The sequence below is a fragment of the Argiope bruennichi genome, chromosome 8 (genome assembly GCF_947563725.1).
Source record: "Argiope bruennichi chromosome 8, qqArgBrue1.1, whole genome shotgun sequence".
Lineage (NCBI taxonomy): Eukaryota > Metazoa > Arthropoda > Arachnida > Araneae > Araneidae > Argiope > Argiope bruennichi.
In genome coordinates, this window is record NC_079158.1 from 23,086,441 (window position 1) to 23,110,001 (window position 23,561).

General features: G+C 28.9%; 1 protein-coding gene across 1 annotated transcript in view; it reads right to left on the reverse strand.

The window, feature by feature from the left end:
• LOC129981661 (uncharacterized) overlaps positions 1 to 21,674 on the reverse strand; it is a 151,259-nt gene extending 129,585 nt beyond the window's left edge. Inside the window, exon 1 of the mRNA XM_056092592.1 lies at positions 21,470 to 21,674. The gene's annotated coding sequence lies outside the window, so the exon portion shown is untranslated. The remainder of the gene's footprint in view (positions 1 to 21,469) is intronic.
• Positions 21,675 to 23,561: the final 1,887 nt, after the last annotated feature.

Here is a 23,561-nt window from a genome sequence, read left to right on the forward strand (position 1 = left end):
CTGAACTTTTAATCAGATAAAAAAAATTATACATATATATATATAATAAAGAACTCTCTTATTTAAAAAAAATAAATAAAATGAAAAAAGGAATTAAAAAAAAATTCTTTTTCAATTTTCAACAGCGGCAACAAAAAAATGTTAGGAGTTTTGAACCATCCGTCTGGTGGAAGACAGGGTTATACTAATATACTTAGAAATTCTCAATAAGCGCAGAAGTTATTTATAAAAAAAGTGGCAACAATCAATTCCAGCAAAGTAGTGTTTTTTTTTATTAAAGTTTTTCTGAAACTGCCTGAAGGAGCGAATGGCAGCATCAATATAATACATATCAACGATCTGATGGCTGGAATAATGGTCTCTTCTCAAACCAAAAGTCTGAGATGCAGTTCTTCAGTTCAATTCAATTCTCCGTCTCATTAAAATGTTCCAGAATATTTTAGAAGAAATTTAGAATAAAAAAAAAAGCACAAAAGATGAAGTTTCAGAATAGAAGAAAAGAATTAACTGCTCTCTTTGCCTTCGACCAATTAATTAGTAACTTTTCATGTAAGATTAAAGTTGAACTGCATTCGAAGCGTAGTTAATTATTTTGATAGTTGGAATTACATTGCCTTTTGATGTTTTTGTGATAACTTGGTCTTCATCATTATTGCTCCCGTGGTTCGACACAAATGTAATGAAAATATTCATTGTATATCTTAAGTGGCTTTTTATGTAAAGAATCTAAACTTCACGAAGAAAGTCATTTAAAATTATCTGGAGAGTAATGGTTGAACAATCAGCTATAAACGAATTAAAAAGGAGAACTTTTAGACAGAAATTAATTTCATTGAATAAGCCATTTTAAAAGCTTTAATTAGCTTCATAGTGATTTAGTTTTCTTTCAGGAAAATGCAGTAAAATTCCTAATTAATACTTTGTAATGTTGCATTATATAAAAAATATGTCAATAGTATATTTGAATTTATGCATGTTAAGTAGCAAATTAAAAGTTCAAAGATCCTTTGTTTAAATCGAAATATAAGGGACATCCGAATGGACGTAAGAATATGATTTTAGTGGTAATTTTTTGTGTTAGATCAGGCAGAATTTTATCTTTCAAAAAATTCTTATCCGAATTTGGATAACTGAGGAAATTTTTATATATTCCTGTTAAAAAAAACAACTCTGCTATTCCCGTTTTTATTTTTTAAAACTGAAATGGTTTGCTGTTGGCGTTGTAAGAGAAAAAAATAGTCTTGAATTAGCGGAAACGGTTTTTGTTTCGTTTCAGAGGTATGAAAAATAATGGCAGATTTTATTACCAATTGAAAATCTTTTTATAGCTTTATGCAAATTACCCAGCATTCCTTTTTGTAGATAGAAAGTAAATAATTGAAAATGCATTGAAGTCAAATGAATTTTTAGCATCTAATATTATGCTACAGCTTAAGTAGTGAGCTTTCAGTTATGCAATCGTATGGAAACTTATGTTCAGCATTTCATTTATTTGAACTTAGACGGAGCTTAGTTATTTTAAAAACTCCAATCCCCCACCCAAGAATGTATTTTTTTAGAATAGTATGCCACTTCTTGAAATAAAATGAGCTATACCCTTTTTCATTTTGTTTCTTTTACGAACTAGTTTTTGAATGCTGACGAACTAGCTGAACTGATGACTACAGTCTAAGAATCGAGTGGATTTACTTTTCGATTCTCGTGCAGCTTGTTCATGATCTCAGAATTCTATACTCAAAGTTTAATGGTCTTAAAATTTAGGCTAATAGATCGATTTAGGTCATGTAAAATTCATATGAATGACTAATGTCCAGGTCTTGGATATTGGGTAATTAATTGAATCAGCGTGAATACTGAATGTATTAAATATTTCAAGAAAAAAAAAGTCAACTAATAGAATAAACTATATTCCTACTATATGTATACATACCATATGGGGCGCTGTTTGTAGAAACCTTCCTTATTCCAACATTTTGGGTTGTACTCATTGGTACTTGACATACAAAAGTGTGTGTGAGGGGAGGGGGAGGTATTACTATATAGATAACGATATAATTTATATTCGCTAATTGTCAATCAAAGATTTTACTTCAAGAGGTAATTTTAACTCATTGTTGATGGGAAAATGTTAGATAGTGTCTTTTGTTGTTCGACTTTTTTTTTTTTTTTTTTGAAGAGGGATGCTTATTCTGTTTGTTGATTTGATTAGTCATGCATTAACTGTTAAAATGAATGTAGAGTTAATGTTTTGAATTTTTCTATAGGTTCCATAACAATGCTTGTGCATATATATTCTTTTTCAATTTCAATTGCGATTATTATGAGATTTCGCACAAAAACTAATTATCAAGTTTACTACATCGAAAAAAGTAACTCTAAATAGAAAATCATTGAATGAATCATTTTTAACCCCTTAATTGCTTTGCTTTTTTTGTAATCTAATTAGATAAGTTCTACTTCGAGATTGCGTGCTGTCTTCCTGATTCAGTTGGGAATCATAAGAATACTTGATGTATTTTTGGATTATTTATCACTTTCGTGTAAAGTTTTTGAATGATGAAATTTCAATTTTTAAGTATAAAAAGTAGTTTGATATCCATGTGATTCATCTATACGACGATAAAGCGTCTATTAAAATATCGTACCTCAACTATAAGAGTTTAATATTCATCTTTTCAGTTATTTTCTTATGTAATTTAAAGCATATATCGAGCTTTGGATCATATAGTTTTTGGATAAGGCCTTCATCAATGTATCAATACGATGTATTGAACATCCTCTATGCAATAATGAGGTTGAAATCCAAATTATTGAGTCAATGAACTCGTGTTAATGAGTGTTAATTTGGAATTTACTAGTATAAAAACATTTTCTCTCTGATGTAAAAATTAAAGAAAAAAGTCTTTACGTCTTCAAGACTCCTTTTAGAAGTGCACTATAGCTTAAGAAATTTTGAATCAAAGCAATCGAATTCTTTCCATTCGCTTAAAATACCGCAACTTTAGAAAGAATTGTTGGAAACGATTTATTTTTGTAAACCTTGTTAAAGAACATAGACCACGCGAATTTAAACTACTCAGGAAAGCAAACACTTAAGTCTAAATTGCTCTCTAATTAGTCGCTTGAGTTAAGCTTTTAAATGACTATTTCTTCAGAATGTAACTGATTGTTGAAGAATTCGAGAAGATTTCATGAAAACTATTGCGTGCTTTTTTTATGCTATTGTCAGTGCTGTTTGCGACGTTTCATCTGTAGAGATCTTGGCAATTATGGAAACTTTCTTGTGAATTTATTTTTAAGTGTTTCCACGTGAATAATTCTTGAAGGAAAAAAAAAAATGATTTACAACCCAAGCTTTTACTTGTGTTCTAAAATGAAGAACATATTTCGCTAAAAAATATCTGGAAGGTCAAAACAAGGTCATAGATCAATACAAATGCTGAAAAAAGTAAGAAAGAAATTCTTTCAGTAGATTGGAATTTAAATATATTTACAATATATCACTAATTATTTACACATTTTGTTTCTTATTATATACATTGTAGCTAAAATACCTGAAACTAATTTTAATGATTTCCAAGATTTTACAATTTGAGTTTGTCTTCATATTTTGAATGAAATAAAAGCTTCTTAAATCTCATTTCTATTTTAATTATTTACAATTTTTTAAATTATTTTTGTTATTCCTTATAAAAATTATCATAAAATTTAAAAATCCACTTTTCATAAATCTACAATAAATTGACACATTTTATATAGAAACAAATGTCAAATTGCACATCCATCTAATAACTGAATACTGAAAATATTATACTTTAATCATGAATCTACGGCTCTTCAAAATTTCAAAACTTTAATACATTAGAAAGGGAATGAGAAAAATCAATTTCAAAATTCCATATTTTCAAACAATAAAAAGCTTTTCATAAAGTAATTATTTAAAAATATAGTTTCGATCACTTTTACCTACAAGATTAACATCCCATTTAAAAAGATTGCGGCACCTGTTAACATCTGTTTTTGTAATTTTGAATTTTGATCAGACAACTGAAGGGATGCTTCAATAAAAATTTTCGTTTAAATTCTTCGCCCACAAATGCGTCACGATCAGCTGCGAGGCTCGCATTTAATGCATATCTTTTGATAAATCGATTTTCTTTGCGGTTTTACAATGTTGAAAATAAATTTCTGCCACTAGAACCGTCGGCCAAATCAAGTGGTGGTTATTTTTAAAGATGATTATGGCAGACGATGTCAAGTTCTTGACGTTTAGAATATGAAAAAAAAAAATTTCCCGTTTAATCCATATATATATAATATAATAATTTTCTTCTATTATTATGTATAAATTATTTTAATAATTAGAGTTGTAATTTATAAAGGAAAAATAGTTTTAAAGTACATTTTTTTAAAATTTGTTAAGATATACAAAGTAAAAACGTGCGATGTATGCTAAAAGCTATTTACTTAATACAACTAAAATATAGAAAATTAAGCATCTAACAATGAATAAAAATTTTAAGTTGAATTCAAATGAAAAGTCAGTCTTTTAAAACTATCGATTGTAATTCTGCTTGATTTGATGAATGAATAGCTGCTAGTTAATTAATTTGTTTTAGTCATTTCATGATAACTAAGTAGCATGAACACTAATTAATAAGAAAGATTTGGTTTCACCACCAAAATCCTAATTACAAGATTATGAATTCAATGATGATGACAACTATGTATCTTCATCTACGATTTCTACTGCATTTATGTTCTTTAGAACTGCTATATTTCGTTGTTTTCTGAACTCTTTAATAAGTAAATTCATCTTTGAACAAACGTTGCCTTTTGTTTCAAATATTTCTATGAAATGATTTAAAAACTCGATTTAAGATCCACTTTCCCCTAATATTCCGAATTACATTGGCAGGAATAGATTCTTTCTTTTAATAAAATACTACCTTTTTTACTTAAGTATTCCAGAAAAAGAGTTTTGAATTTTTGTATTTGTGCATGAAACTGAGAAGGAAGTTTGATTGTGATTTGATATCTGATTCATCAGCTCATGTGATTCTAGGCATATCATACAGCTTGTGTCATAAATAAAGGCATAAAACTTTAAGAGGAGTCAAGAATATAGAAATAATTTTTTTTGTAAATTAAAACACGAATTTTCAACAGCAAAACAACTAAATGGATTGAAAATCAGCATTATCATTCACAAGTGGCATGACTCATACAAAAAAAACTTTGGAATAACATAGTCAGCGTTCAGATGTGTATGCGTCGAAGTGATGCACGATTCGTATATTATTCATTTTGATTTGTATATTGGTTTTGAAAATTTATATTAATATTGTATTTGTAGATGTGTTAACTTGTAGTTAGTTAAGCGTTTTGTTTCTTTAAAGTTCTTTTGTATATCCTTTTCTTTCACTTAATTAACCTTTTAAAAGGTCATGATTTTCTATTCATAGTATATTAAAATATTTTTAGGATTCAAATTGTCATAAGAAAAGTGATTAATTTACTTTATTAATATACTTTAATTTGGTTCTTTAATTGATTTGATTAATAATTAAATAACAAATCAAGACTCACCATGTTGCGTGGAATAAGGAACTAAAGTAACTAAGTTTGTCTTATTGAAAAGTTTGTCAGAACTTATCCTAACCTACATAATATTATTCGAAGATTGATAAATTTAGAGGAAATCATATTTCCCATAGCCTTAGAAAGGGTCAACTTACAGAATCCTGAGTAGCTCGCTCCCTTTGTACTTATTTCAGACCACATGATCAACTGCAAAACTTACTCCGTTTTGTATGCTTGATCTACATTTAATGTAAATGATATAAAAATGTATATCTGCTGTAAATATTTATTTTCGATTAATCTTGGGTATTTATTCAAGAAGAGTTTCAGCATTTCGGTGAATGAATTTTTCTTTAATTTATGTTTATCTACAAAATTTGCGCAAAGGATGTTCTTTGTAAATTCTCATTCTTACAAAAATGTGTCCTCTACGGAACAAAACTGAACTTGGAATGAGTTAGAAATTGATTCCAATAAAAAAAATAAGATTAGAGAATCGATATTATGCCAGAAAGCATTCATACATTCAAAGCTACACAGTTGATAATTATTTTTTCAGATTGGAAGTCGGCAATGAGTGATAAAACTTTTTAAAGGATGAAGATATAGCTTCCCATTTTTTAAGTCATCAGAGAGATCGTTTGAAATGGCTTCAGGTATCAAAATAATGAACAAAGGCGTAGCTTAGAATACTATCTAAAATTCTTTCTCTGGATTAAAGTTTGATATTTTCAATCAGGGAGGATTTTTCTGTATGCCTAAGGACCTGTCATACAAATTTTTATAATAATTATACAAATAATTCAGGGAGATATGCTAGTCCAATGAAGGATTAAAAAAAATCAGATAAAATTTGAACCGATTATTTTTCAAGCATATTAACTTTTCAAAATTTTCTAAAATGAAGTATTAAAATAAATAATTATTGCAATCTTAAGAAAAAATGTTAACCTCTTGATTTTGATGAATTACCGTGATTTCGAAAAAAATGTTTTGGAATTACATTTTACAGTCTACCTATGGCAAGTTAGGAAAAACGCAAATGAAAATTGATATGGTCTTAAAAAAATTTCTATCAAATATTCTATGAAATTTATCATCGGGAAATCTATACTTATGCATGTGAACAGAGTAGTTCAATAGCACAACTATAAAGACGTACTTATTTTATTGCTTTGTCTCTAGAGTTATTGATATCTTGTATGTTCGCACGAAATCGTTCACAGGATTTCCTGCCTTTGTGTGTGTGTGCGTGCGCTATGGATTCAATGGATCCAAGAGAAGGAAGTCTATAATGTATTGTTACAAAAAAAAATTCTTCTACAAATATCGCTACTCAATCGCAACGCATTTAATCGCTAGTTCACCAGCTTGCTTGCTTGCTGTCTCATCCTCTCCAAACCTTTTACTTATCGGCGACTCCGACTCCTCTCACACACGACTTCTGACGATCCACACAACTTCAGAGTGCCTGTCTTTTATAGTTAAGGGAGGCGGGGCTAGAATCTCCCAGACCAATCAGGACGTCTCTGGGTATATCTCGGTTTCTACTGGATGGATAGTGAAACTTCTCGAACTTTCCAGTATAATCCATTTTGTCGCCAAATTCGTCGCCAAACTTCGCAAGCACAGGACAGATCTTAGAAAGGTTTTAACGGTTTTTTCAGGATGACACTATTCGTGCTGTGTAGCAAAATTGCAGGTTTGTAACAGTATATTCAATTTCCCCTCTCTTCTATGAAGTTTAACACAACGTCCTAATTAATCTTACTACAAAGTCGAAGGAAGAAAGCTTTCTATGGCTTATTTTGAATAGCTAAAACTTTAATATATAAATTTTTATTTTTGGCTTTCTATTTCATGGTTTCATTTAAGTTAGTTCTGATAGGATACATTTCCTCATTTTACAGGTAAGTGTAAAAAAAAGGAAATAACTTATTACCAAAGGTATGTAACAAGAAACATATGTAACCAGCAGAGGATTTTTTTTTACGGATCACGACCGTAAAAATATCATTACAGAAGTTCGTCGTAAAATAGCACAGCTTGAATGGAATACCTAGCCTCGAAACGATGACGGATTTAGGATATTAAATTTTATCTTTTCTATTCCTGCAAAATGTAACTTCTTCGGTGTAACAGACATCGGAAGGTTTTTAAATCGATTTCGTCATTTCGCCAACCAATCTCCGCTTTGCAATGCTATACCTTTCAAATGTTGCTTTGAGTTCTCTGTTACATCGCACTTTGAAATCCAGAATTTCAAAGCAATAAACAAATTTACGTTTGAACTGCGATATGTTTTTAATATTTTCGAGACTTATAAAGGAGATAGTCGCAGCTTTTTCTGGTTTCATAAATTGTAATCTTATTTTGCTTAAGAATGCTATAAGAGGGAATATTTTGGTAAAGTAATAAGATATGATTTACTAGGGTGTTGAGATATATTAAAAGCTATATTGATTTTGACAGATATTAAAATAATACTCTTACGAGGATGAAACGTAAGATTATTAAAAGTAACTTTATTTTATATGAAGGTAACTAAATGATTCCTTCTTATTACAAAGTTACTATAAACTCCTTATTATCTCTGCTCTTGTTAAAATAATTTATTTTTTGTGGGAAAAATAAACTAACAAACTTGTAAGCACAGAAAAATAAAATTGACTTAGCAAACAATATGCGTAGCTATTCTACTTTAAATATTCCAGCTCACTTTCGTGTGGATTCTGGCAATTCTACGGATTATCTGCGGCTGCTTAATTACCAATAATAGGGAATTTACTATATTTAAAAGAACTCCTTTGAATGTACTTTTGGTCAGAAGAAAAATTTGGGTTCAAAATTGTCTCAGAAAGCATAATTTACGTTTTCAGCCAAAATGAATTAACGAAAAATTAATTTTTAATGTTTTCTGTAAAAGCAAGATTGTTTATTTTCAAATACTTTGGATACGATATAATTCATTTAATGGCATATGAAATTTTTATCAACGAATAGTATTTCTAGTGTTACATTTTCTCTAGTATTACTATATTTTATTTTAGTATTACTAGTCTCTATATCTCTAATACTTCATCTCTAGTGTTAATGGTATTAGTATATTTTCTCTAGTATTTAGTATTTCTAATATTAGTCTACATTTATAGTGTTAATGGGAAAGTTCAAATTTTAATGCTAGATTTCGAATTATCACCAATTACATGAAAAACAAGCTTTTAAAATTGCATTCTATAAATGAAATAAAAAACATCTCTTTTAAAGAAATGTAAAGTTTAAAATTTGTGCTTTTATTGACATTATTGTATTTTTGCAAACCATTATAATCAATGTTTGTCGAAACAAGAAATTCTGTCCAAGAGCTTGAAGGCAAATAATTTCTTTTGAAAATGGAACTCTTCACTGACGAAAGCAGGAAATTTCGGAATAAACCAAATATAATCACGAACTCTGGCAGCTTCAATAAAATAAACATAAGATGGTTACAAGATTCCAAACAAAACTTTCCACCTAGCCATCTTATCACAATTTTTTTTTCAAAATAATTCCTAAGGGTATTTAAAAAAAATTAAACAGCTGCAGAAATATCTTCTATTTATTCACATAAAAGAAAGATGGAATATAATTTTAAGAAGTGGAAAGTAATTCTGTTATGGATAGCGATGACTTGATTAATTTTCAGCTGTGTATATGAAAAGTAGCACAATTTGATTACATTCGACTGATTTTCTGTTTTAAATATACATAGTGAACAACGGATTTTGTTACCTTTAACGTGTTACGTGCTTATGTTTCAAGTTTTCTGTATTGGTGATACAAAGAATTTTATTTAATTAAAATGATATACTTTTTGTAAATTTTTCAAATATTTTCTTTACGTATGTATGATTTATCGTTTCAGCTGGAGGGCATACTGCATTTTTTTTAAGGTGTGATGTAAAAGGAATTTTATTATGGAATTGATGATAAAATGATATTTATAATGAAAGTGAAGAAAATTATCTTTATATTTTTCTGTGGAAGTAATAGTTCTATTAAAATTAGAATGTGGCTCCTATATTTTAATAACTTTACGTGCGCTGATACTAATGTAATGGCACCCTTAGCAGGCCGATCGTCATTTGTTGGCGACTTCAAACGGGTGACATTGAAATGTCATGTTTGCTGTTGACATAAAATGGGAAAAGCTATCATTTTAAAGCCTAAATCGTGAAAAGTGGCGAAATATTTGGAGTTAGTTTTACTATCGATCATTGAAAAGAGAAAAAATAATTAAGTACAGAATTTCGTTAAAATGATTTTATCTGAGATGTTTGACATAAATTTTTATCAGATATTTTTATTTTTGAGTTTTTCCTTGTGTTATTTTTAAATTATATGCCAAATTATATTATTAAACGGGAATTATTCTATTGATTTTTGTTCAATAAACTCTAAATCACATCTATTTACATGTATGACTTCATAAAAAGGGCCGAATCTTATAATGTTTAGATGAATTTTTAGTTGTATAATTACAGCTTTAATCCTTTCACCAATAATCCGGCCCAACCGGGAATGAAAATTTTACACTGTAGGCTGGTTTTTGTTTTAAACCAGAGGTGCAAGATGTAAAGCGAAAGCATATTTGATGATTACTCCTTTTATATCAGGCATTCCTCGTTTGAAATAAAAACCGGCCTAGCAGAGTAAAACTTTCGCGACCGGTTAGGGCGGATCAGTAGGGAAGGGGCTTTAATGAACAATTTTGCAAAAAGTTCTGGCTGCAGAGGAAACAGTTTTTGTGATCAATACAGACGCGAGAGTGTTAAATTACCAGAGAATTTAATTTATGTAATGATATTTTTATTTCATTTGAGAATCGTTTATCTCATAGAAAATAGAGGGGGGATATTAACAAAATAAGATTTAACATTAAAATTATAGTTTAAGTGCATTAAAAATTGCAAAAAATAACATTACGAATATTCATTGATCATGCTAAAGGTTACTAAAAATTTCTCAGCTTTCAAAATTGAGTTTTGATGAAAATTTTTAATTTAGTGACATAAGAAAAAAAGTAAAGGGTAGAAAGTCTAATCTTAGGTTACCGTGGAAAATTGAGTTTCAATTGGGCACACAATGAACTATTTTGGAAATATTAAATGAAAGCAAATATGAATTTTGTTGCTTCGTTCATATTTCTATTACGACAGAATTATTTTTTATATTTAAGTTTGTAAAAAGATTTATTAGAATAGTTTTGATTCTGTAAAGGAATTAATTTTCTTTGTTGATTAGTCTCCTGTTCTATTATTAAAATAATAGTTTTCATAGAAGAATTGTTTAATGCAAATTATAGAACCTCACTGCATAATTTATTTTTCTCGCATGTCATGTTGTATTATTTAAAACATGAAAACTCAAATTTATGTTCGACTTCTAAAATTCGAACTTCCTTTGCAAGCATTGAATTGCCATTGATGTCACATCCGTGTTCCCTGACATAAACTCCCAATTAATGTTTAACCAGGGAAACATGCTATCGGTTAACATTCATTAGCGCTGAAAATTTTACTGCAGGCGAGCTATTTGAGAGAAGTTCAACTACGCTTTAAAACTTTGAAATATGGTCAAACAATGGCTCGGTTATTTGCTGAACTGAGCTTTATTTAGCTCACTGGATTAATGCAGATATCGAGAAAAATGGATATGTAAGAAATTTTAATTTCATATAAGAAATTATAAGTGTTTCACAGACCTCTTACAATTTTTTATTAGCCGATACATTATTCTATTGTTTTCTTACTCTCACTACAGTTGAATTAAAAATATATTATTATTAATCAACCACAGAACTAATCTCTTGCAGTTGATGATTTGTAAGGCATTCAATCATGAAGTTGACTAGCTAATTTACCCCCAACTTGTATTTGTGTATAATATTAAGGAAAGATTATCTTTTAGATCCATTGCTCAATTTTCAAAAAAAACCATTTCTGACTCAAATGTGTTGCTTTTTCCCCTCATATACGAAATACAGAAATAGTATTGTAATCGCCAAAAAATTCGAACTCGAGATTTTAATGAATCTCCATGTTTTAGACCACCCTGAGTTCGAAAAACACACTTTGGAATGATGCTTCTCAGTCTGTAAACACGATAATTCAAGAACTTTAACAATTAGACGAATGAAAGCTAATATGGGGTCTTTGTACCAAATTTGTAGATTTTTATCAAATTGTAAACGAAATCCATTGGCCGAAAATCTGTCTGTACTTCTCTCCGAACAAAAATGAACACAATAAAAACAAAACGAGAAAATAAATGGATAAAATTCGATATAGATTTAACATCTATAGTGTAGATAATTTTTAAGTTTGAAATAAATCTGTGCAAGTTTGAAGGTTCGAACTCGCAACGTTAGGGTTCAAAGCCGTGTAACAAAGCCACTAGACGAAAGTGTACACGCCTTTCCGGATGTTGTTATCTGGCTTATGAAGTTACTACCGCAAATCCAACAAGGGGTTGGTTGTCTGTCGGTCTATGCTTTCAGAAATACGTAAATGTAATAACTCAAAGACGCAATGACTTAAATAGATTGAATTTGGTATGGAATTTTGTGACTAGAATTGTAATCCTGAGTCAAATTGTGTCAATGGGTAGGGAAAAATGAATCTAAAATAAAAAAAAAATCGATAAAATAAAATGTCTATAATTATTATCTGAATGTCAAATAAAATTGACTATTATTATTTGATTACTCTAGACATAATGAAATTTCATTGTATTTATATCGATTATACGAAAAGAATGTATATTCGTGAATATTAATTGAAATGGAATATTGTTTGATTTTTCAAGATATAATGAAACTTTATTCTCTATATTGATTTCATAAGAAGAGTGTATATATATGTAACATTATTTTGGTTGAAGCAGCGAAGAGACTTTGTATCTTTAATTTCGTTTTATTCTCTCTACCACCATCCAGGAAAGCATTATTATTTATAAGGAGACGCAGCGCGGCACAAAAGCAGAAGTAAAGAAGAGGGAAAAAAAGAACGAAACAAATGATCACTAGTCTTGTATAATATGGGATTTCCTGCCACTCGCCAATTCAGTACACGTGGTGACCTTTGATACCTTGGCAAGGACACCGAAGGGATCACTTTCATTTGATACGTATTACTGATGGGGCATTAGTTTAACAGAGGAATTAATTAAACCGAAAGTGGAATTGGATCACAAAATAAGAGAATATTTTTAGAATGAAGTTACTATGAGTTAAATTAAGATAAAATCTTGGAAGTTGTAATTAAATTGAAATTAGAATTAAAATATCAATATATATATATTCGTGAAAGTCTATTGAAATTAACTTTGATTTCTCAAGTCATAATGAAATTCATTATTTTTACATTTATTTAAATAAAAAAGTTAATCAAGATTTTATACAGTGAAAGGACAACGGGATGTGCAATCACTTGTGTATTCGTCTGTCGCAGAAGTCCAGGAATCTTTCTAGATGATTAATGTTCTAAATTTTCTCATCAGAATGATAAAATTGCAAATCTACTGAGCTTCACTAAATCTTCTCATCCTCTTCTCTGAGATTACTCTACGTATAATTAACCAGTCGTGTTGATGATTCCTAATCCTACCTCCAGCATTAGTTAATTTCTCACTAGTTTATTCGGATCGTTGTCTGTCTTCTGAAAGTTAGGTCAATGTCACTTTGGAATCTTCAGCATTGCATTACGCACGAAGTTTTAATGGAATGTGACCATGGAGTTATAAATTGACTTTTATAAGTTCATTGTTTTAATTAAAAAGTGAGGTAGCATCTTTTATGTTATCCTGTGTGGCTATGAAATATTTCTCCTGAACCAAATCTTAGTTTAATTAATTTTTATTAAATAGAAAACTGAATTAAAGATCATATTTTAAAGAGCCTGGACGAATATCTCTCAAAAATATCTGATGGGGATATCGTTAATAAAAAATTCTGTTCCACAATTATAATCTTGAATTCTACGAATAAGATATGGATTTATTTATTCCAAGAATTTTGTATTCTTTTGAAAAACGTATTTTTTCAGAACTGATTTCTTTACAAAATTGACAAAAAAATAAGCGAAAAATAATTTACAAAATTGTCAGAAAAATAATAGAAAACATACCCTAAGAAGTTTTTCCTTAGAAGTACTTTATCTAAGAAGTTTTTTAAGAAGACACTTTTTAAATGGAATTTTAAAAGATTTCTGATGAAGAAATTAAAGATGCCGTCTAGCATTATACTTGCTACGAATAAGATGTATTTGGATGATGATTTCTACAGTATTCTTCTAAAAGAAGAAAAAATTTACCTGAAGGCCGGAATTGTTTAAATTTATTCTAATCATTGCATTTTAAAGCATACTAAAGATATCTTTAAGACTTTGCATAGTTCAATCGATTTATAGCTTCTATGCAAATTTTGGCAAATTTCTGTGCTGATTCTGTAAGAGCCAAAGAAAAAAACAATTTATAAAATTCATTAAAGGATTTATCGAAATATTTTCAATACCAAACTAATAAATAATCTAAACTAAAAAACTAAATTGTCTAAAAATCATTTAAATTTTGATGTTTCCTAAATTCGTTTAATGTTAATGTATTTTTATTTTATCTTAATTTATATAACATTTTATTATGAATGCATATTCTTAGTAATTAAATGATTAATTATTATTGCCAAAATTGAACTGCGTATTATTTAAATACCGGTATCATAGTCACGATGCATATTAATACGAAGAATGTAATGATCTAGTATATAAATCATCTACAAACGGGACATAATGTCCACATTTTTAATCTGCTTTTTAAAGCATTACATGATGTTGCGAATGTCTTAACAAAATTAGATATTTGATAGTTAGTTAGTGGGAAGATTTTGCTGACGAGCTTGCATATGCTTATCGCCAAATTTACGCTTAGGAAGATGATCCATTGATTCGAAAATAAAGACTGGGTTCTTGGTCTTTTATATGTTAGTCAATAAAAATCTTAGACATTCTTCGCAAGTCATTCGTTTGTGTGGACATTTTGTAGCCATTAATAGAATAAATAATAAATTTTTACGGATTTTTTAAAAGTAACAGATTGGAGCTAGACAGTAACTACTGACACTTCGGCAGTAATAACACCCATTTCTTGCACCATCAACTGGATACTCAAATAATCATAAGTTGAATGAAGTGTATCAAATGATCATCATACAATGTAGTTGAAACATTTATTTCTGCGAATGAAGAATCGCTAGGCTCAAACATTGAATCTACGGTTGAATCAAAATTTGTTTCATATGTTTGTTTTAAGTAGTGTATGTTTCATGCAATTCAAATGAAATCACCTAGCTCTGGCGCTATGTTGTTGAGTACATCTAAATAACCTGCCGCGTGGAAGGAATCAAGTCAGTTTTGAAATATCCGGCTCTTGTCCATGTATTAAACTTTCCGGCAGGAAACAGGTCCGGCTTTTGGGATTTGAATATTACCTTTGATGATACCCTCCAAAAAAGTGAGATTCAACGACTTCTCATGTGTGTTTCCCTCAGAAGAAATAATTTTTTAGATTTTCGGACATTGCATGAAGTCTATCATACATTGTTTACTGAATGATAATATATAAAACGGGAGTACTAAACTTTCTCGTATATTCCATAATAAAGATGTTTTACCCCCCCCCCCCCGACTGCATGAAAACTGAAGACCTTGGACCCGAGGTCGGAATACCATGAGCACTCAGATTTTCGTTACCCTGGTAATCGGAGATAGGGGAAAGGCGGAAGGGGATCGAAAATGAAGATCATTTCCTCTCTTCTGAGCTTCATGTAGAGTGACAAAATTCCACCCATGAGTGAATTGTTTTCGTATAGAATGAAGAAATGCAATTTTGTGAACTTCTTTTCAGCCGATTAAAACCAGAATTTGATATAGTGGTGCATCTTTAAAACATTATCTTGCATACTCTCATAACGAATTTACCAAAAACTGTTCTTTTTTAATTAATATATTTTTGGATATAAAGATCAATAAAAGATTAATAAGCTGGCAGATTTGTTTTAAAATTTGATATAAATTTACGCTTTAGATGATTAAAATAATGTATTGAAATTGTTTTTTAATAACCAATCATCAAATTATTTTGGTGTATGAAAGAATAATAATTTCAGATATGTTGGAAATGAATAACTGGAATTTTGAGGCTCTGATTTTTATTGCCTGAATAAAGAAGTCTAAACTTCTCTAAATATAAAACTAGAATTTTGAAAAAAATGTGTAAATTTTTGTTTAAATCTGCTTTATTTTTACTTTAAATAGGCGACAGTTTTCTATTCGAACAATATTAACATAACAGGTAAAAGTCGAAAAAAGTTTTTAAAGTATAAAAGCAAATTCATTTTCCTAGAAGTACTAAAAATGTTACATTTATATATTAAAATGTTCTTATAATTTTAAATTTAATTAAAATCATACCGCCGTGTCTTCATGAGAATCAATGAGTTTTGAAAGTTAAAACACAAGATTCACGCGTTCGAAGTAGTTAAAGTGGAATAACTATCAAAATAATAAATTTCAAAAGTTAGTTGAATCTCCATGGTGTAGATTTCTTGCGTTTGAAGAAACATTTTTGGAACTGCTCTTTCTTTAACATTAGCTTCGATATCTGTGAACAAGCTAATAGATCTACAGAAAGGAACTCTGCAGATAAAATTCTAAATAGTTTCTTTCAAATTGCAGATTGTTTTCAAATGCTGGACGAAATCTGACGTAAGGGAATCTTTCATCAGATCAAATGTATGTGAATACAATAAATTAGACATCCGGCGATATACTACATTTCAGATACTACACTACCGGTGATATGCTACTCTTCAGATATTATACACTTAGCGATAAATTACACTTCGTATACTACACACCCGGTGGTAAACTACATTTCGGATAATACACACCCGCCGATTTCATACGCTTCGGATACTACACACCGGTGAATTTCCTATGCTTCGGATAGTACACACCCGGCGAATTTCCTATGCTTCGGATAGTACACACCCGGCGAATTTCCTACGCTTCGGATAGTACACACCCGGCGAATTTCCTACGCTTCGGATAGTACACACCCGGCGAATTTCCTACGCTTCGGATAGTACACACCCGGCGAATTTCCTACGCTTCGGATAGTACACACCCGGCGAATTTCCTAAGCTTCGGATAGTACACACCCGGCGAATTTCCTTCGCTTCGGATAGTACACCCCCGGCGAATTTCCTACGCTTCGGATACTACACACCCGGCGAGACGATTGACTTAAGATTAGAGGCTGAGAAGTAATCATCCTACAAAAGAATAGGAGATAATTTGTGTCTAGTTTTATAATTTGGCAGATCTGTGTCAGATGTTAGGCCATGCTTTCAAAAGATTGTGTGTGTGTGTGTGTGTGTGTGTGTGTGTGTGTGTGTGTGTGTGTGTGTGTGTGTGTGTCTAAATGCAATAACTCAAAACATTCAACATGCTAGATGGGTGAATTATATGATTTTCCAAGAGAAACAGAATATTTCAGTCTCATTTTTAACTAAGTCCGAGAAAGTTGGTGTATCTACTTGTTTCTCAGACCGCGATGTGATTAAATACAGGAATTCAAACAAAAAATAAAATTTGACATGTGCGAAAAACCACATATCAAATTTCATTTATATGAAATTCTGAAAATCGCTCAAACGAAGATGTCTGAAACGCATGATAAATTTTATTTATTACCAGAAATATTTTATCTTCATCTTATTACGGACCTTAACTCAAAACTCTTTGTAAAAATAATGGCCTAATAAAAGTATATCCTACATGATATAACATTCACATATGACTGTGTAAATTTTTATTGATATTTCCTCTTAATAATTTATCTTGTAGATTAAAAGGATCATTTACCTAAATTTAGATAACTTTTCAAAATCAGATGAAATTGATGTAGAATTTTGTCAGTTTGCAATTAACACTTCTTGAATATCTAACACGCATTTATTGAATTCAAGCTTCAAATGTTTTAACTATTTTCGCAAGTCATATATATTAATCCTGTTGATCATAGATATAGTTCGTATTCTTTTAAGAATTTAATTCCATTTTCATAAACCCAGTGCTCGTTTATGTGAATGGTATATAAATTAATAAAACGCTTAAAGGATCTTTCAAATTTACAATAATATAAGTAGCCATGATGACAATGACACTTATCATAAAATGCATAAACCATCATTATCCACGCAATATATTTTCCTCGAAATATGAATAATAATCCTTTTGTAATCCTTATTTTTTATATTCATTTTTATCGCATAGAACATTCACTAACATATGTTGTGGCGAAAAATTAATATTTACTATTATTTGTATATATATAAACTCTGAAATTATTTATTTTTTCTTTTCCGTTGAGATTAAATTAGATAAAGGTAGTGTATAAGATCTTTGATAAAATTTTAAGTTTGGAATTTTCTGATCCAGAGATATAATAAAAAGATAATCACAATAATTATAAAGGTAAGATTGTGAGAAAAACATAAAATCCCAAAACAGCATCAATAACAAATCACTTAACATGGTTTTTTTTTTAAAAATGTAATATGAAAAGGTTTTTGCGCAGAGCTAATATTTTCTTATATAGTTTAATGCATTGTAATTTTCGCCCATTTGCTTCTAATGTTTCGATACTCTTATAAAAAAAATATGTTGCTGTAGAAGTTATTTAAGTCTAATCTGAGCTTTATAAAAATTTATTAAAATCATTAAAGACCACTGAAATGAATAATTATAAATATTCAGACATTCAAAAATGGTATTTAAATGTCCTTTACTGTTACATTTCATAATGTTATAAAACTTGAATGATATTAGGATTCTGGTCATTTCATATACCTTAAATGAATATTGTGTAAATAATAAATTTATCAATTTATATTGAAGAGTAATGATATTTTTTTATAACAGAACCACATGGCGCAGTTTATAACTGAAGGAAAGGAGTTTTAATAATCTATGCAGTTTCGTGGGGGAAAAATTGAAAGAGTATCTGGGAAAAGAGGCAGAAAAAAATCAGACATCAGGTTTAAATTGAAAAATTTCATAGCTCACTTGATCGTTTACCCTTTTATCAACTTCAGTAGAAACAAAAGCGATATACTTTCTGAATTTTGGGATTTTGCAGCTGGCTTCCATATCCCCGCATGTTCAAATTATGTTCGCACGAAATCTCAGAACTAATATCAAAGTTCAGACTCGGTTTCATGGAAAGATCGTCTATTGTAGAATCTAAATTTTATATTGACTCCTATTTTGCCTTTATCGATTTTGAATCGTTTTGAAAGATTGTTTATTTTTTGTTTTGAAACCAGTAGGTTTATATCATGAGACTAGGAAGTTTATTATCATTTTCTAGCTTGAATTTTGACTGTCATAAAATTAAAAAAAAATTCTATTAAGTTTATCTTTAAAATAATGGCAGTAAGTTTTATTGAGAATTATTTTAATGTAGATATCGTAATAAGTTAGATTTTGTCAATCAGATGTTTATAAGAATCTGATGACCGTGAAGAAATTTAAAACGTGATGATAAATATTTGCATTTTTTTCAGTAGTATTTTTTGAATATTAATGCAGTGACATGTTTGTATTAAATATTGTTGATCTTATTAAGAACTTTGATAATTCTACTGATCTTCAAACTCAAAATATTAAATAATTACCATAGTATATTCATCGTGACGGATCTCAATTTATCTCCTTTCATGCTGACACAACGTCTTAATACGTTTTCACAGCACATTTCATTCCACGCAGTATATAAATATTCTAACGCACTGTATCTGTGACATAAAAGTTAAATGAAGGATTCAGAAAAGATGAACAACAGATGAGCTCTTTCAAAATAGTTTATATGTCTTAAAGAAATGTATTCTGCGAAAATCTAATAATGTGTCCTGCTTACCTAAAGACATGCAAGACAAATTCTAGCTCACAGCGAAAGTTCCTCGAAGACGAAATTTCTTGTTCGTAGCGATAAATGTATTGAGCATTATTGTACTAATCAACAAAAATGAATAAATATTCATAAGAATGGAGAAAACGGGTGGTATGAACTGCTCTTTTAACGCTGAAGTACAACACTGTGTTTCACTAATCGCTATTCTTTCACTGCCAAAGTTTCAAACCGTTGCTGTACATGAGAATTCAGTGAAACAACTTTGATTTTTCAGAAGTTTTGGTTCAACTTTGAAAAAAATGAAGTTAAAGAGAATAAGGCAACGTTTTTCATTGGAAACCGTTAGTTAAGTTATAATCTTTGTATATCAGAAGTTCATTTCGCATGATATTACTACGATATCTCAGGCAAAAGGATGTAATAGGCAATTATAGGTGATAATAAAAAAACAGTAGAATTATGATATAAATATTTTTAATGCAACACATGCTAGTAAAAAATGTTAGAAATTTTTTAATTGAATTGAATGATATTTGATATGTTAGATTCAAATATGAAAAATAGTTTTCCTTCACCAGCTCTACGTTATGAGACTAAACATAGTTAATTTAGAAAGTAGTTAATGATTTTAAAATATTTCTGGAAGTTAATTTTAAAATATTTCTAAGACCTAATGTGTGATGAATAATGTTAAATATTGTTCAATGTTTATTTGAACGACATATTAGAATCTGTTATGTTCTATGTTATGTTAACTCTATATTTAAAAATTATTCAATATAATAGATGATAGGGTAAATATTCTAAAATTGTTTCAATTCAGTCATATCATGAAATAATATAACTGAAATTATCTAAACAATTCTACTACAAAATAAATAAAATTATGTTCAATTAATATTTTTCAAAATCCAGTTTTAAAGAGTTTCAGCTAATTGTTTATTCGTTACGAATTTAAGAAATATCAAAATCTATTTTTTTTAGTAGAACAAGTTTTTGTCATTTCAAAAATAAAATATATAATTTTCATCTCAATAAATATAATTTAGAATAAAGCATTTTAAAACTAGACGATTCAAAGCATAAAGAAATAAAATATATTTGAAAAAATAAAGAAATAGAGGTAGTTTTTTAATAATAATTTTAAGTAAAGAAAAACAATTCAAAACTTGTAAAATAGACATTTTCCACTTTTGAAGTGAGTGTGAAAAATAAAACTGAGATAAAAATAATTATATGTATAATGTAACTTCTGTTAAATGTCCTTATAAAAGAAAATTGATGTTATTCAATAAAAATTGTTCGAACACAAAATGAAAATGTTAAAAATATAGTTTTTTTTTTAAATTATTCAAATTCCAAATTTCCTAAAAATATTTTTAAAACAATATTTTCTTAAGTTTTCATAGTTCTCATATTCTAAATAATTAACATCATTATTTCATGAAGTATAAAAATAATTTAAACTACCTTCATTAAGTAAAAATTCCTGATTTCTCCATCTTTTTTTTTTTGTAAGTTGTTCTAAACGATTAAGCAATCTTAATAGAATTATTACAATTATTATTGCGAATTTAAATTATTATTTCCCTGATTTACAAAAGAAATTAGTAAATAACTTTATTCTTTTATTCCAAATAAGAAAAAGTCGCTTTTAATTTATCTCCATTATATTATGAACAATAAAGCAACTATTATAAAATCAAAAAACACATTAATATAAAAAAAACTATGTCCTTGAAAGAGTGAAAATCTATTTTAAGAGATTCTCTTTCGACAAAGTATTTAAATAATCTAACAGCGTATAACGAATTTAAAATTTACTAAAGAAATCAGAGTTTTAAAACTAGTTCAGAAAACTCAAAACCTTTCTTACCTTGGCAGAATCCAACAGAATTTGGCGAAAAAAACTTTTGAAATCGAGAGAAGAGCGAAAAAAAGCGAAGCCGGTGTCTCCTCCAAACTTCTGCAAACTTTTTTCCTTGAAAAAACCGGATTTTTCCGGGGGGATCCTAACTGAAGCAGGATCTTGATGACGATGAGGCCTGTCCCTTGGTTTCGGTCCCTTTTAAGCGCCGAGCGCACGGCCCACTGCGTAGGCGAAAACTACTGGTGCGCATGTGCAGCGCATGGCCGCTGCCCGAAATCGGGAAAAACGGATAACAAATATTTGATAAACAGGAAAAACAGAAAATGCTTTCCGAAATGGGCCCTGTTTGTTTACCGCTAATTCTACTGAAAAAAATAGGACGAAGCACTTGACAAAAAATTTAGAATGTTTTGTGGAAATGTTTGCGAAAAATTGCCCTGAAGGTAATTAAAAAAATCTTTTCTAATTTTTTTTACCTTAACCATGTACATTAGGGTAAATTGACATTGTGGTTTTGTTTTTTAAAATAACTGAGAAAATCTCCCTTCATTTATACTGATGAATATTTATTATCATACTTAAGAACTTTTGTACGTGCAGTATACTTTAAATGATATAATGTCTATAGAAGTCCATAGTGTAATTCTATTTTAGCTCTTTATTTAAAAAATTTTCAAAATATTCCATTGCTGCAGTATAAAAAGGAAATATGCATTAAACATTTATGTATTAACATTCATATGTATTAAACATTTATGGAATAAATATAAACTTTTAGTTGTTAAAAACAATTTTTTTTTTATAATTCGTATCTTCATATCCTTACAATGGTTTTAAAAGTCAGCAAATCAGATGGAACAAGTTAATACGAAAGATTTTAAAACTTGGTAAATTTTATTATTTTAATATATTTAAGAATCTCCAAAAAATTGTAATGAATCCACGAAAAAGCATCTTTAAAAATCCTGTATATCCTGTATATTTGCAGTTATATATTGCTCAGATGCGTTCTTTAACATTTGTTCCAGAATAATTTCTAATATTTCATTCATTATAAAAAACTTTCATTTATAATCAGATCTTCTTATTATACATTTAATAAAAAGAAACAAAAATAAATTTAAATAATTTTAAGGATCGCTTTAAATATTTTTAAGGATTAATTTTAAGTTGCATACGATATTTTTATGATTATATTCATCCAGATATAGCTGGATGAATATAATCATAAAATGATAATATTCACTAATGAACGTTAATTGAAAAAAAAATGCGTAACGAATTTGTGCTTTATTACAGAAAATAGCATGAATTGACTTAAAATTATTGAACTTTTTTTCCATTCTATATAAAATGAAGTAGATACTGTAAATATAATGAGTTTAGTTTATCCTCTTTGAATATTTTTTAAATATTTTGAAAGTAAACTTAACTAAACCGGGATTAAAAAATAAAAGCCGTTGCTTATAAGATTCCTATTCGAAATTGTAGTCGCAAAGTTCAAAACGATATTTTATTTTGACTTTCAATTTCTCGTTCATCTTTAATTCTATTCATCTTCAATGCAGTAATTAACATATTTATTAGAAATATCATTACCGTTTCGTTACATTCCAAAAGATTTTTTAAGTTACTATACACAGATTAATTCCTCATTCTGATAATGTACAGGTTGTTTGCAATCCTAAAGATCTAAATGTTAAACCAAATTTTACTTGGAATTTCAGTTAATATCTTGGTTATGAAGCCAGCATACGCTAACTTTTGCGAAGATTCCTGTTGTAATGTAATTTAAGCTTGGTTTAAGAAGAAAAAATGTTATCTAAACAATGAATCACTTCACGTGCGAATTTTTTTGATTTTATTTCTGTCTTTTTTATAGAAAATTATCAAGTGCATAGTATTTAATAATTTTTAGAGAATAATCTCGTTAAACATTTCTTACTTAAAAAAACTAATCAATATGGCTTATGAAAACTTAGTTTGTATCTGCTGTCGCCGTTACCTATGTTAATGTTTTCTTTTTTTCCATTTGTCGAAACAATTTTGTTGCTTCTTTGCATTTTTATACAAATATCTTCCGATTAGAATATTTGAA